Here is a 12,382-nt window from a genome sequence, read left to right as displayed (position 1 = left end):
GTGCAGGTACTGTACTTCCCACCTCCAGAACTGTAACATCCTCACCCATCCTTCAGAGTGCAGGTACTGTACTTCCCACCTCCAGGACTGTAACATCCTCACTCATCCTTCAGAGTGCAGGTACTGTACTTCCCACCTCCAGGACTGTAACATCCTCACCCATCCTTCAGAGTGCAGGTACTGTACTTCCCACCTCCAGAACTGTAACATCCTCACCCATCCTTCAGAGTGCAGGTACTGTACTTCCCACCTCCAGAACTGTAACATCCTCACCCATCCTTCAGAGTGTAGGTACTGTACTTCCGACCTCCAGGACTGTAACATCCTCACTCATCCTTCAGAGTGCAGGTACTGTACTTCCCACCTCCAGGACTGTAACATCCTCACCCATCCTTCAGAGTGCAGGTACTGTACTTCCCACCTCCAGGACTGTAACATCCTCACCCATCCTTCAGAGTGCAGGTACTGTACTTCCCACCTCCAGAACATCCTTCAGAGTGCAGGTACTGTACTTCCCACCTCCAGAACATCCTTCAGAGTGCAGGTACTGTACTTCCCACCTACAGAACTGTAACATCCTCACCCATCCTTCAGAGTGCAGGTACTGTACTTCCCACCTCCAGAACTGTAACATCCTCACCCATCCTTCAGAGTGCAGGTACTGTACTTCCCACCTCCAGAACTGTAACATCCTCACCCATCCTTCAGAGTGCAGGTACTGTACTTCCCACCTCCAGGACTGTAACATCCTCACTCATCCTTCAGAGTGCAGGTACTGTACTTCCCACCTCCAGGACTGTAACATCCTCACCCATCCTTCAGAGTGCAGGTACTGTACTTCCCACCTCCAGGACTGTAACATCCTCACTCATCCTTCAGAGTGCAGGTACTGTACTTCCCACCTCCAGGACTGTAACATCCTCACCCATCCTTCAGAGTGCAGGTACTGTACTTCCCACCTCCAGGACTGTAACATCCTCACCCATCCTTCAGAGTGCAGGTACTGTACTTCCCACCTCCAGAACATCCTTCAGAGTGCAGGTACTGTACTTCCCACCTCCAGAACTGTAACATCCTCACCCATCCTTCAGAGTGCAGGTACTGTACTTCCCACCTCCAGAACTGTAACATCCTCACCCATCCTTCAGAGTGCAGGTACTGTACTTCCCACCTCCAGGACTGTAACATCCTCACTCATCCTTCAGAGTGCAGGTACTGTACTTCCCACCTCCAGGACTGTAACATCCTCACCCATCCTTCAGAGTGCAGGTACTGTACTTCCCACCTCCACAACTGTAACATCCTCACCCATCCTTCAGAGTGCAGGTACTGTACTTCCCACCTCCAGAACTGTAACATCCTCACCCATCCTTCAGAGTGCAGGTACTGTACTTCCCACCTCCAGGACTGTAACATCCTCACTCATCCTTCAGAGTGCAGGTACTGTACTTCCCACCTCCAGGACTGTAACATCCTCACCCATCCTTCAGAGTGCAGGTACTGTACTTCCCACCTCCAGAACTGTAACATCCTCACCCATCCTTCAGAGTGCAGGTACTGTACTTCCCACCTCCAGAACTGTAACATCCTCACCCATCCTTCAGAGTGCAGGTACTGTACTTCCCACCTCCAGAACTGTAACATCCTCACCCATCCTTCAGAGTGCAGGTTCTGTACTTTCCACCTCCAGAACTGTAACATCCTCACCCATCCTTCAGAGTGCAGGTACTGTACTTCCCACCTCCAGAACTCGAAGTCCCACTAACCAGGTTCTCTGAATCCCCTGATTAATCCTATTTTGCTAACACTCACAACACCAGAACATCAAAAAAAAAAAAATGATGTAACTATCGTGTTTTTGACTCTTGTTCAACCCCAGCCAAGGATGCTGCATAATCGAAGATCTATTCTTCATTTGATCTTGTATACAAACCATCTAGCAGACAATAACCTTTGCCTGTTTGATGTGAGGACATGGGAGCTGTGGCTACAATACTCCAGAGATGAACATCCTAGCCAGGAAAATTGTTAGTTATGGAAAATGCTGAATCTGTAGAGATCATTTGAGTATAACCAATCCAGGTGGTGTATAACCAAGCCAGGTGGTGTATAACCAAGCCAGGTGGTGTACAACCAAGCCAGGTGGTGTACAACCAAGCCAGGTGGTGTATAGCCCAGCCAGGTATTTTATAGCCCAGCCAGGTGTTGCACAACCAAGCCAGATATTGCATAAGCAAACCAGGTATTGCATAACCAAGTCAGGTGTTGCATAACCAAGCCAGGTGTTGTATAACCCTACAGCATTTACAAATATATGTAAACCACAAACAATAAATACATCATTCTCCTTTTTAACTTTGAATATGTGTAGTGGGAGTTCATAGGAGATATGATGATTGGAGTAAAACACACTTGTTGGATGGTAACACTTATATTAGCAGAGTATGAAGGGGGAGAGCCCAACCTGCTGTGTCTTGCCTGGCATAGACCTATGCGGGAACTGAGGCCGATGCAGCACAGCCCACGCACTCATGCGGGATCACGTGATGTCACACAAAGTAGTCACTAGGCCTAGCAAAGGGGTCGTGTATGTAAAACATATGGATGGTACTAACTATGATACTCAGATAAGCTATACAACACATATAGGGGATCAGCAACTATGCTGACATATGTACAAAAAAAAATTCCTGTGATAAAATGTAAAGTGTGGTCAAACACATGTACTAGAGCAGTATTCCTGCAATAAATGTAAAGTGTGATCAAACACATGTACTAGAGCAATATTCCTGCAATAAATGGCTATTCTTTTATCACAATACCATACACTACAGGTGCGCCTCAAGCTACAATGGTTTGACTTGGGATATTTCAACTTTACGATGGTGTGGCAACAATTACTGTGGAGGTGAAACTTGAGATAATTACTCAATATGAAGGCAACAAGTCCATAACTTGTATTCATTTACTGACTTTTCAATACTGGTATTTAGTTAATTATTTATTATTCAGTGACAATTGTTATTTATTGACTTATTTATCATATCATTCATATTTGACAAAATATTTTCGATGGTTTTGTGGGAACATAACTCCACTGTAAGTCAATGAGCATCTGTAGTCCAAAATGTAACGAAAAAAGTATTTTACAAATTCACATTACAGTGGACCCCCGCTTAACGATCACCTCCCAATGCGACCAATTATGTAAGTGTATTTATGTAAGTGCGTTTGTACGTGTATGTTTGGGGGTCTGAAATGGACTAATCTACTTCACAATATTCCTTATGGGAACAAATTCGGTCAGTACTGGCACCTGAACATACTTCTGGAATGAAAAAATATCGTTAACCGGGGGTCCACTGTATTCCATTCTTATGAGATGACAAAGTTATTAATCTTTAAACACAAAAAAATGATGCTACTACACTTTTTACAATAATTAACAAAGTGATCTTCTCAATACATAAGAGTTTCACAAGGCAAGCCATTCAGCCTTTAATAATCCAGCCTGACAGACTTACCTTCAGAGTCATTGGGAAGCTCTAAACTCGTACTGATTATACAGCACCTGAGAAACAACAAATGATGTTTTTTATATATAAGATGATTCAGTAAAAATACAGCAACAAGGCAGGGTGACCCAAAAAAGAAGACACTTTGACCATCATTCACACCATCACTGTCTTGTCAGAGACACGCAGATACACATCCTTAATAATTAAGTACTATTTGCAACTTTCTGTATTTAGAGCCCTTGGTTTACCTTCATTCTGCCTTAATAAAACACCGATAAAACAAGGATAATGTAATTACAAAACCGTTTATCCTAAAGTACACTAACTTACATTTACTGGTACATAAAACCTCTACGTATTAGAAAACACTTATTTGTCAACTAAAATACTAAACAATAATGACAAAAATTCGTAACTGATCAACAATTTGGAAAGGAAATATTTAGCGAGCATTTGTTTCATCGTGTACTTTTACAGTGGCCCAGGATGTACCTTTGTTAAGTGACTTTATAATGGTCCAAGATGTACCTTTGTCAGTATAATGGTACAGGATGTACCTTGTCAAGCAACTTTATAAAGGTACAAGATGTGCATTTGGGAGGTCATTGATGTAAATAAGAAAGAGTAGAGGACCTAGGACAAATATACATGAACCACAAACAATAAATACAACTACAGGCTGAGTACTGGAAGTCATGCCATTTATGAATACATACAAATGTCTTCCACTAAGATAAGATTTTATGTAAGTGAGAGAGTGTCCTCTGACCCCATAATGCTCTAGTTTTAGGTGCATGGTATTGTGGTCTACTGTATCAAATGCTTTCCGTAGGTCTATGAAGAGCCACAGAGGATATTTATTTTTTTCAGTTGCTGTATGTAGTACAGTGGACCCCCGGATAACGATCAGCTCCCAACTCGACCAATTATGTAAGTTTATTTTTGTAAGTGCTTTTGTAGGTGTATTTTTAGGGGTCTGAAATGGACTAATCTAATTCACAATATTTCTTATGGGAACAAATTCGGTCTATAACGGCACCCAAACAGACTTCTGGATTGAAATAATATCGTTATGCGGGGGTCCACTGTAATTCGAGCATCTGAATAATTGATCATTTGTGCTTTTATTCAGGCCTAAACCCAAACTGGCAAAGGTTCAGTATGTTATGGGATAGGAGGAAGGTGTAGATTTGTTTATGGATTATTTTTTCGAAGATTTCAGAGAGCAAAGGAGAGTTAGATATTTGTCTGTAGTTACAGTGGAACCTCTACTTGCGAGCGTGTCCACGTGCGAGTTTCTCCAAATACGAGCAGTCGATGGGTCGACTTTTTGCTTCCATACGTGAGCAAAATTTCCACAAGCGAGCAGACCTCAAGGCAGGTTCCTCGACACTGGTGAGGGACTCTTGCTTTTGATCTCGGGAATTGTATCTCATTTGTTTGTTGGACTATCTTATTGAAACTTTGGCAATGTATGATGGAAAGATGCTTAACATACACCAAAAATGAAAGAAATCTAAGCATAAATAATGGAGCTCACTTCTCAGCAATTAGCCACCCCTTTGCGGTAATTTCGGATGGTTTTTATGGCTGTATTCTCTTTTTTTTGGTCTCACTTGATAGAATGGAGATATATTACAGAAATAGATATGATTTTAATTGTACTTTCACGATGAAAAGTACCTTAAAATAGAGCTCAACTTGGGAGAAATGGTCCATTGCTTGGCTGTTTCAGAGTAAACAATATGCAGGCATGAATGGGTTGACATTATTCATTACAGTTATTGCAATAAGGAATAACAGTAAATCTTATATTTTTTGCGTGAATAAAATTACAAATTATTTATATAATAATATGTATAATAATAATAATATGTATAATAATAATATGTATAATAATATGTATAATAATAATAATGTTTAATAATAATATGTATAATAATAATATGTATAATAATATGCATAATACTAATACATATAATAGTATAATAGTACAATAATATGTATAATAATAATACATATATAATAATAATGTACTACATATAATAATTATAATAATAGATGGCTTCTAAAGGCCGTCACTAGATGGCAGCGTTTACCACAACAAAGAGAGAGCGGTTGTGGCTGCCTCCACCTGTTACATAATGGCATATTTTATTCATTCTAGAGTATATATCATGTTTCTGTGTTATTTATATTGTTTGTTATGTCATTTTAGATGAAGTGAGATAGATAAATAAGCCGTATAGATGATATTCACGAAATTATTTGAAGTACAGAATTCCACTGGAACGGATTAATTGCATTTCAGTAAATTTAAATGAGGAAAATTGACTGCAAACAAGCAAATCCAGTTGCGAGCAAGGTCATGGAATGGATTAAACTCGCAAGTAGAGGTTCCACTGTATTTAGTTCTGTATATATAACTATACAGTACTTTGAGGTGATCCTTGTTGTCTTGAGTATGGATGGCAAGGGTCACCCCAATCCCCAAAAGAGGCAATCCTACAGAACTAAATAACTACAGACCAATATCAAACTTGCCTTTGCTCTCTAAAATCTTCAAAAAAATAATACATAAACAAATCTACTCCTACCTCCTATCCCATAACATACTGAACCCCTGCCACTTTGGGTTTAGGCTGAATGAAAGCACAAGTTAGATATTGGTCTGTATTACCTCATATTAACCCTTTGAGGGTCGACAGGCCCTCTCCGAAACTCGTTCTCAGGGTCGGCCAAATTTAAAAAAAAAAAAAATTATTTTCTCTTATGAAAAGATAGAGAATCTTTTCCCGATCATAACGACACCAAAAGTTTGAAATTTGATAGAAAACTTACGGAATTATGCTCTCGCAAAGTTAGCGGTCTCGGCGATGTTTACGGATCGGCGATTTTGCCCACTTTGAGCCCCATTTTCGGCCAATTTCACTGTACTAGTCGACAAAAAACATGAATATTTCGCTAGAACTCCATTTTTTCTATCGAATGGGTGCAAGAAACCACCCATTTATAAATTCAACTATCCAGTACAGTGGTCAGAATTTAGCAATTTTGCCAATTTCACACAAATTTCAAAAGATGCCAATTTCGGAATAGGGTCCAGAATAAACAAGAAAGACATTCCTGGCACTAAAATGACATTTCCTCTAGTCATTAGTCACGTCTCAAGGCCCCTCTTATATTCTTTTGCTTTCCACTTTGAATTTTTATTCTCACAAAAAATATAAGATTTACTGTTATGCAGACTACTGCATTACTGTAAAAAATGGTATAAATATTATTGGTGCACTTGTGAAAGAATATTAGACTCACCAGTTGACGTGTATTGCACGCTTGGCACGATTTGTTTACTTTTGAAGTTTGGTAAAAATCGAACATTTCTGCTACTTTGAGCTCAATTTCAAGGCACCTTTCATTGTAAAACCAGTCAAAATCATCTCAATTTCAGTAATATGTCTTCCATTCTATAAAATGAGACCAAGAAAACTAGAATACAACAATAAATACTATACGAAAATACACTGCAAAGTCGCTGATTTATTAAAAAAAAATGGAAAAAGTTTTTTTTTTCTCATTATGCACCGTGTGCTGCAGGATTTTTTTTAGACTGTGCACACTGACCACATAGACCCATTCTTTCATATGAAGGCCTACCAGCTTTCTCCCACTAGATTTAAGGTCGCTAGAATTTATGAGTACTAGTACGTCAAAAACCCCTACGCGTAAGACGTACTAGTACGACGAAAACCCTCAAAGGGTTAATAATAGAGTAAATGAACTTAATTATGAACTAAAAAAATGTAAGATTGAGTTTATCATAAATTGTACTACCTCATACATTAATAATAGAGTGAAATATAGAATATTTGTATTCTACTACTGTAAAAGAACTAATTACAAACTTAAAAATGTAAGATTGTATCATAAATTGTACTGCCTCAGATGCTCAAATTACTATACAGTGGACCCCCGCATACCGTTGGCCTTACATAACGTTAAATCCGCATACCGATACATTTTATCGCTAAGATTTTGCCTCGCATACCGCTAAAAAACCCGCTCAACGCTGTTCGTCCGAGATGCGTCTAATGTGCGGCCTTAGCCAGCCTCACATGTTCCGCAGGTGGCATTGTTTACCAGCCAGCCTCCGCGGTAACATCCAAGCATACAATCTGAACATTTCGTATTATTACAGTGTTTTTGGTGATTTTATCTGCAAAATAAGTGACCATGGGCCCCAAGAAAGCTTCTAGTGCCAACCCTGTGGTAAAAAGGGTGAGAAATATTATCGAAATACTGTGGTACCATGGTCAATTGCTGCTGCTGCTGCTGCTGCTGTAGCACTGTCAGCTGCTGCTGCTGCTGCTGTAGCACCATCAGCTGCTGCTGCTGCTGTACCACCATCAGCTGCTGCTGCTGCTGTAGTACCGTCTGCTGCTGCTGTAGCATCGTCTGCTGCTGCTGTAGCACTGTCAGCTGCTGCTGCTGCTGTACCACCATCAGCTGCTGCTGCTGCTGTAGTACCGTCTGCTGCTGCTGTAGCATCGTCTGCTACTGCTGTAGCATCGTCTGCTGCTGCTGTAGCACTGTCAGCTGCTGCTGCTGCTGCTGTAGCACTGTCAGCTGCTGCTGCTGCTGTAGCACTGTCAGCTGCTGCTGCTGCTGCTGCTGTAGCACTGTTGTTGGTGTGGCTTATTGAGAATACCAAGAAACAATTAACCCCAGAGGGTTAGCCACCCAGGATAACCCAAAAAAGTCAGTGTCATCGAAGACTGTCTAACTTATTTCCATTGGGGTCCTTAATCTTGTCTCCCAGGATGCAACCCACACCAGTCGACTAACACCCAGGTGAACAGGGAAAAATGCCTGGAACTAGTGCTCATATTGGTGAATTTAAAGCCAGCAAAGGTTGGTTTGAGAGATTTAAGAATCGTAGTGGCATACACAGTGTAATAAGGCATGTTCTGGAAGAAAATGCCAAACAGGACCTATAGTACTCAGGAGGAAAAGGCACTCCCAGGACAGTGTCTCATCAGTCATTGCTGCATCTTCAATAAAGGTAAGTGTCATTTATTCTTCATTTAGTAGAGTAGTACATGCACAATATATATTGTGCATGTACTACTCTACTATTGTGCATGTATCCTTCTCTTTGTGTGTAGGAAAATGTATATTTCATGTGGTAAAATTTTTTTTTTCATACTTTTGGGTGTCTTGCACGGATTAATTTGATTTCCATTATTTCTTATGGGGAAAATTCATTCGCATAACGATAATTTCGCATAACAATGAGCTCTCATGAACGGATTAATATCGTTATGCGGGGGTCCACTGTAGGGGCTCTGGTGGCCTGGTGGTTAACGCTCTCGCTTCACACGGTGAGGGCCTGGGTTCGATTCCCAGCCAGAGTAGAAACATTGGACGTGTTTCTTTCCACCTGTTGTCTATGTTCCCCATCAGTAAAATGGGTACCTGGGTGTTAGTCGACTGGTGTGGGTCGCATCCTGGGACACTGACCTAAGGAGGCCTGGTCACAGACCGGGCCGCGGGGGCGTTGACCCCCGGAACTCTCTCCAGATAAACTCCAGATACTATACAGCAACTGAAAAAATGAATATCCTCTGGGGTTCTTCACAGACCTATGGAAAGCATTTGATACAGTAGATCACTAAAACTACTTTATAACTGTCAGGGGCTATATAATTGTCGGTGACTACTGCAAGTACAGGTTGGCCATCACTAATCCAGCAATCAGTCATCCAGTCCCATCAGTAATCCGGCACTAATTTCAGCTAGCATAATTTCAAATTTCATCATTATACTGACAAATTGTGCAGATGGTTTAACCCTTTGACTGTCACAACCCCAGTTTCTACTAGTTCATGTGTAAAGTGACGGGAGGTATGGTTAACCCTTTGACTGTCACAACCCCAGTTCCTACTAGTTCATGTGTAAAGTGATGGGAGGTATGGTTAACCCTTTGACTGACACAACCCCAGTTCCTACTAGTTCATGTGTAAAGTGATGGGAGGTATGGTTAACCCTTTGACTGACACAACCCCAGTTCCTACTAGTTCATGTGTAAAGTGATGGGAGGTATGGTTAACCATTTGACTGTCACAACCCTAGTTCCTACTAGTTCATGTGTAAAGTGATGGGAGGTATGGTTAACCCTTTGACTGTCACAACCCCAGTTACTACCAGTTCATGTGTAAAGTGATGGGAGGTATGGTTAACCCTTTGACTGTCACAACCCCAAATCCTGAAGTGTCTCCTGGTGTCAAAGAATTTAAAAAAAAAAAAAAAATTCTTGTGAAAATGTTAATATTAATTTTCTGGTTGTTCTAAGCCCCAAAAAAGTTTTTTGCGATCAGTACTTACCGAGATATAGAGGTGTAAAGTTGGGAGAAAATGATTATTATTATAATCAAAAAGAAGCGCTAAGCCACAAGGGCTATACAGCACTGCAGGGTAGGGAAGGAAGCGAGGGTATTGGGTGGCAGAAGGGAGGAGGGATGATCAGTAGGTTACAGAAAACAGCGGGGCAGGGGATAGTAAGGGGGTAGAGGGTAGCAAGAGATTGAAGTAGAAAGAGCTGAAGGTATCAGAATTTGTGAAGTAAGTCAGTTGTTGTCAAAAAGTCAATGAGAGAGTCCGGATGAAAGGTGGGTCCATCAGCGAGAAGGGAAGGTAAAGAGAGAGCAGCGGAGCAAAGACGACGACGGAGGTTAATTCTGCGTGCTCGTTGATAAAGTGGGCAGTCCAACAGAATGTGGCTGACTGATAATGGAGCTTGGCAATTCTCACAGAGAGGAGCAGGGCGCCTCTCCATGAGATATCCATGAGTAAGACGAGTATGGCCAATGCGAAGACGAAAGAGAGTAGTCTCCCAACCTCGACACTGGTGATAACAAGACGGCCAGTAACCTATACTCGGTTTAATAGATTGAAGTTTGTTGCCGAGCATAGTAGACCAACGTTGTTGCCAACGGGTGTGAAGGTGGGAAGATATTGCAGCAAAATAGTCTGTAAATGGAATACCTCTATATGAAACTGGTAGGTCATGTACTGCTGACCGCGCAGCAGTGTCTGCCTGTTCATTGCCCTGTACGTCAACATGACCAGGGACCCAACAAAAAACGATATCTTTATGCTTGGTAAAGATGCGGCGTAGCCAAAGTTGGATACGGAGGAAACATAAGTGTAAATATTAGAGAAGTATGGCAGTAGGCCTACTGGCCCATGCTAGGATAGATCTTGAGGCACATTAATTTGTTAGATAGTGATGGTAGTAGTTAATGGTGGTAATGGTAGTGATGGTAGTAGTTAATGGTGATAATGGTAGTTCCTGGTAGTGTATCTGCTTCAATATTTATATTACGTATTTGTATTGTGCAGTGAAGAGTTTTTACGAGGATAGTGAGGCTCAGGTTAGAGTATGTAGGAGAGAGGGAGATTACGACAGGGTGGAGGGGGTAAAGGTGGTTTTGTGTGTGAGGGACTTGGACGTCCAGCAAGCATGCATGAGCACGTTAAGAGCAAATGGAGACGCATGGTTTTTAGGACTTGACGTACTGTTGGAGTGTAAGGAAGGTAACATTTATGAAGGGGTTCAGGGAAACCAGCAAGCTGGACTTAATTCCTGGAGATGGGAAATACAGTGCACTCTAGAGGAGGGGTGTCAATGTTGCAGTTTTATAACTGTAGTGTAAGCACGCCTCCAGCAAGACAGTGATGGAGTGAATAGTGATGAATGTTTTTCTTTTTCAGGCTGCCCTACCTTGGTGGGAGAAAGCCAATGTGTTAATAAAAAATTATGGGAGCACTAAACCTGTAGGGATCATGTAGCACCTGAAGGGGAGCTGGGGTAGAAGCACAGATCCAATCCCTTAGATCAAGAGCCCCTAACCAGCATCAAGAAACCTTCCTTGATGCTTCAATATCTGTATCAAAGTTTTTTTCCAAATGTAAGTTGTCTTGGTTCTTTATGCTTGTCTGATGTCACATAATTCTTTCATACTACACCTACCATCCAACTTATGACCTGCTCGACTTACGACCACTCGACTTACGACCGTGTTTTTTATGCCAAATTTCTGGGAAATAAACAACTATTTGTGTTGTACACAGTGTTTATCCTAAACCTTACAGTATAAAATACAGTACTAACAGCATAAAAAGTAAAGTAAAACATGAAATACCAAAATAAAACAATAAAATCATTACAAAAATGTTTTGTTGATATTCAAGCCCTTGTGGCTTAGCGCTTCTTTTTGATTATAATAATAATAATTTGATGATATTCAGTAGTAAAGTTCGACTTACGACCATTTCGACTTACAACCGGTTTCTCGGAACCGAACTCAGTCGTAAGTAGGATGGTAGGTGTATTTCTGTATTTTTCAACCTTCATTAGCACTTACTTTTGATTATAATAATTTTCCATTTTTATTGTCAATTTTGAGTTAGGAATTTCATCGTATGGTTCTGTTAATTCTTGTGTTGGACAAACATTAAGACTTCTTTTTAAGCTGCATATTTATGCTCAATAATGCAATTATTTTAGTTTTAGACCTGCCAGAACTTCGCTGTAAACTATTTCATGTTTCATTGCATTTTTTGGCATTTTTTTATATTTGTATAAATAATTCACTACAGGGCCTAGGAGGATTAGTGATAACAGCCGATCAACAAAATTAGTTGGGAAGAATCTGTTCGATACTCCAACGGATAGGCACTCGAACGGCCTTCCAGAATGAATTGAGTTCGAGTACCAAGGTTCCACTGTATCTTCCTTAACTATACCTGGAGGAGGCTTCGGGGTTCAACATCCTCGCGACCCAGTCCATGACCCATACAGT

Source organism: Cherax quadricarinatus, unplaced genomic scaffold, assembly GCF_038502225.1.
Source record: "Cherax quadricarinatus isolate ZL_2023a unplaced genomic scaffold, ASM3850222v1 Contig2184, whole genome shotgun sequence".
NCBI classification, from domain to species: Eukaryota; Metazoa; Arthropoda; class Malacostraca; order Decapoda; family Parastacidae; genus Cherax; species Cherax quadricarinatus.
This window is presented reverse-complemented; position numbering follows the sequence as displayed.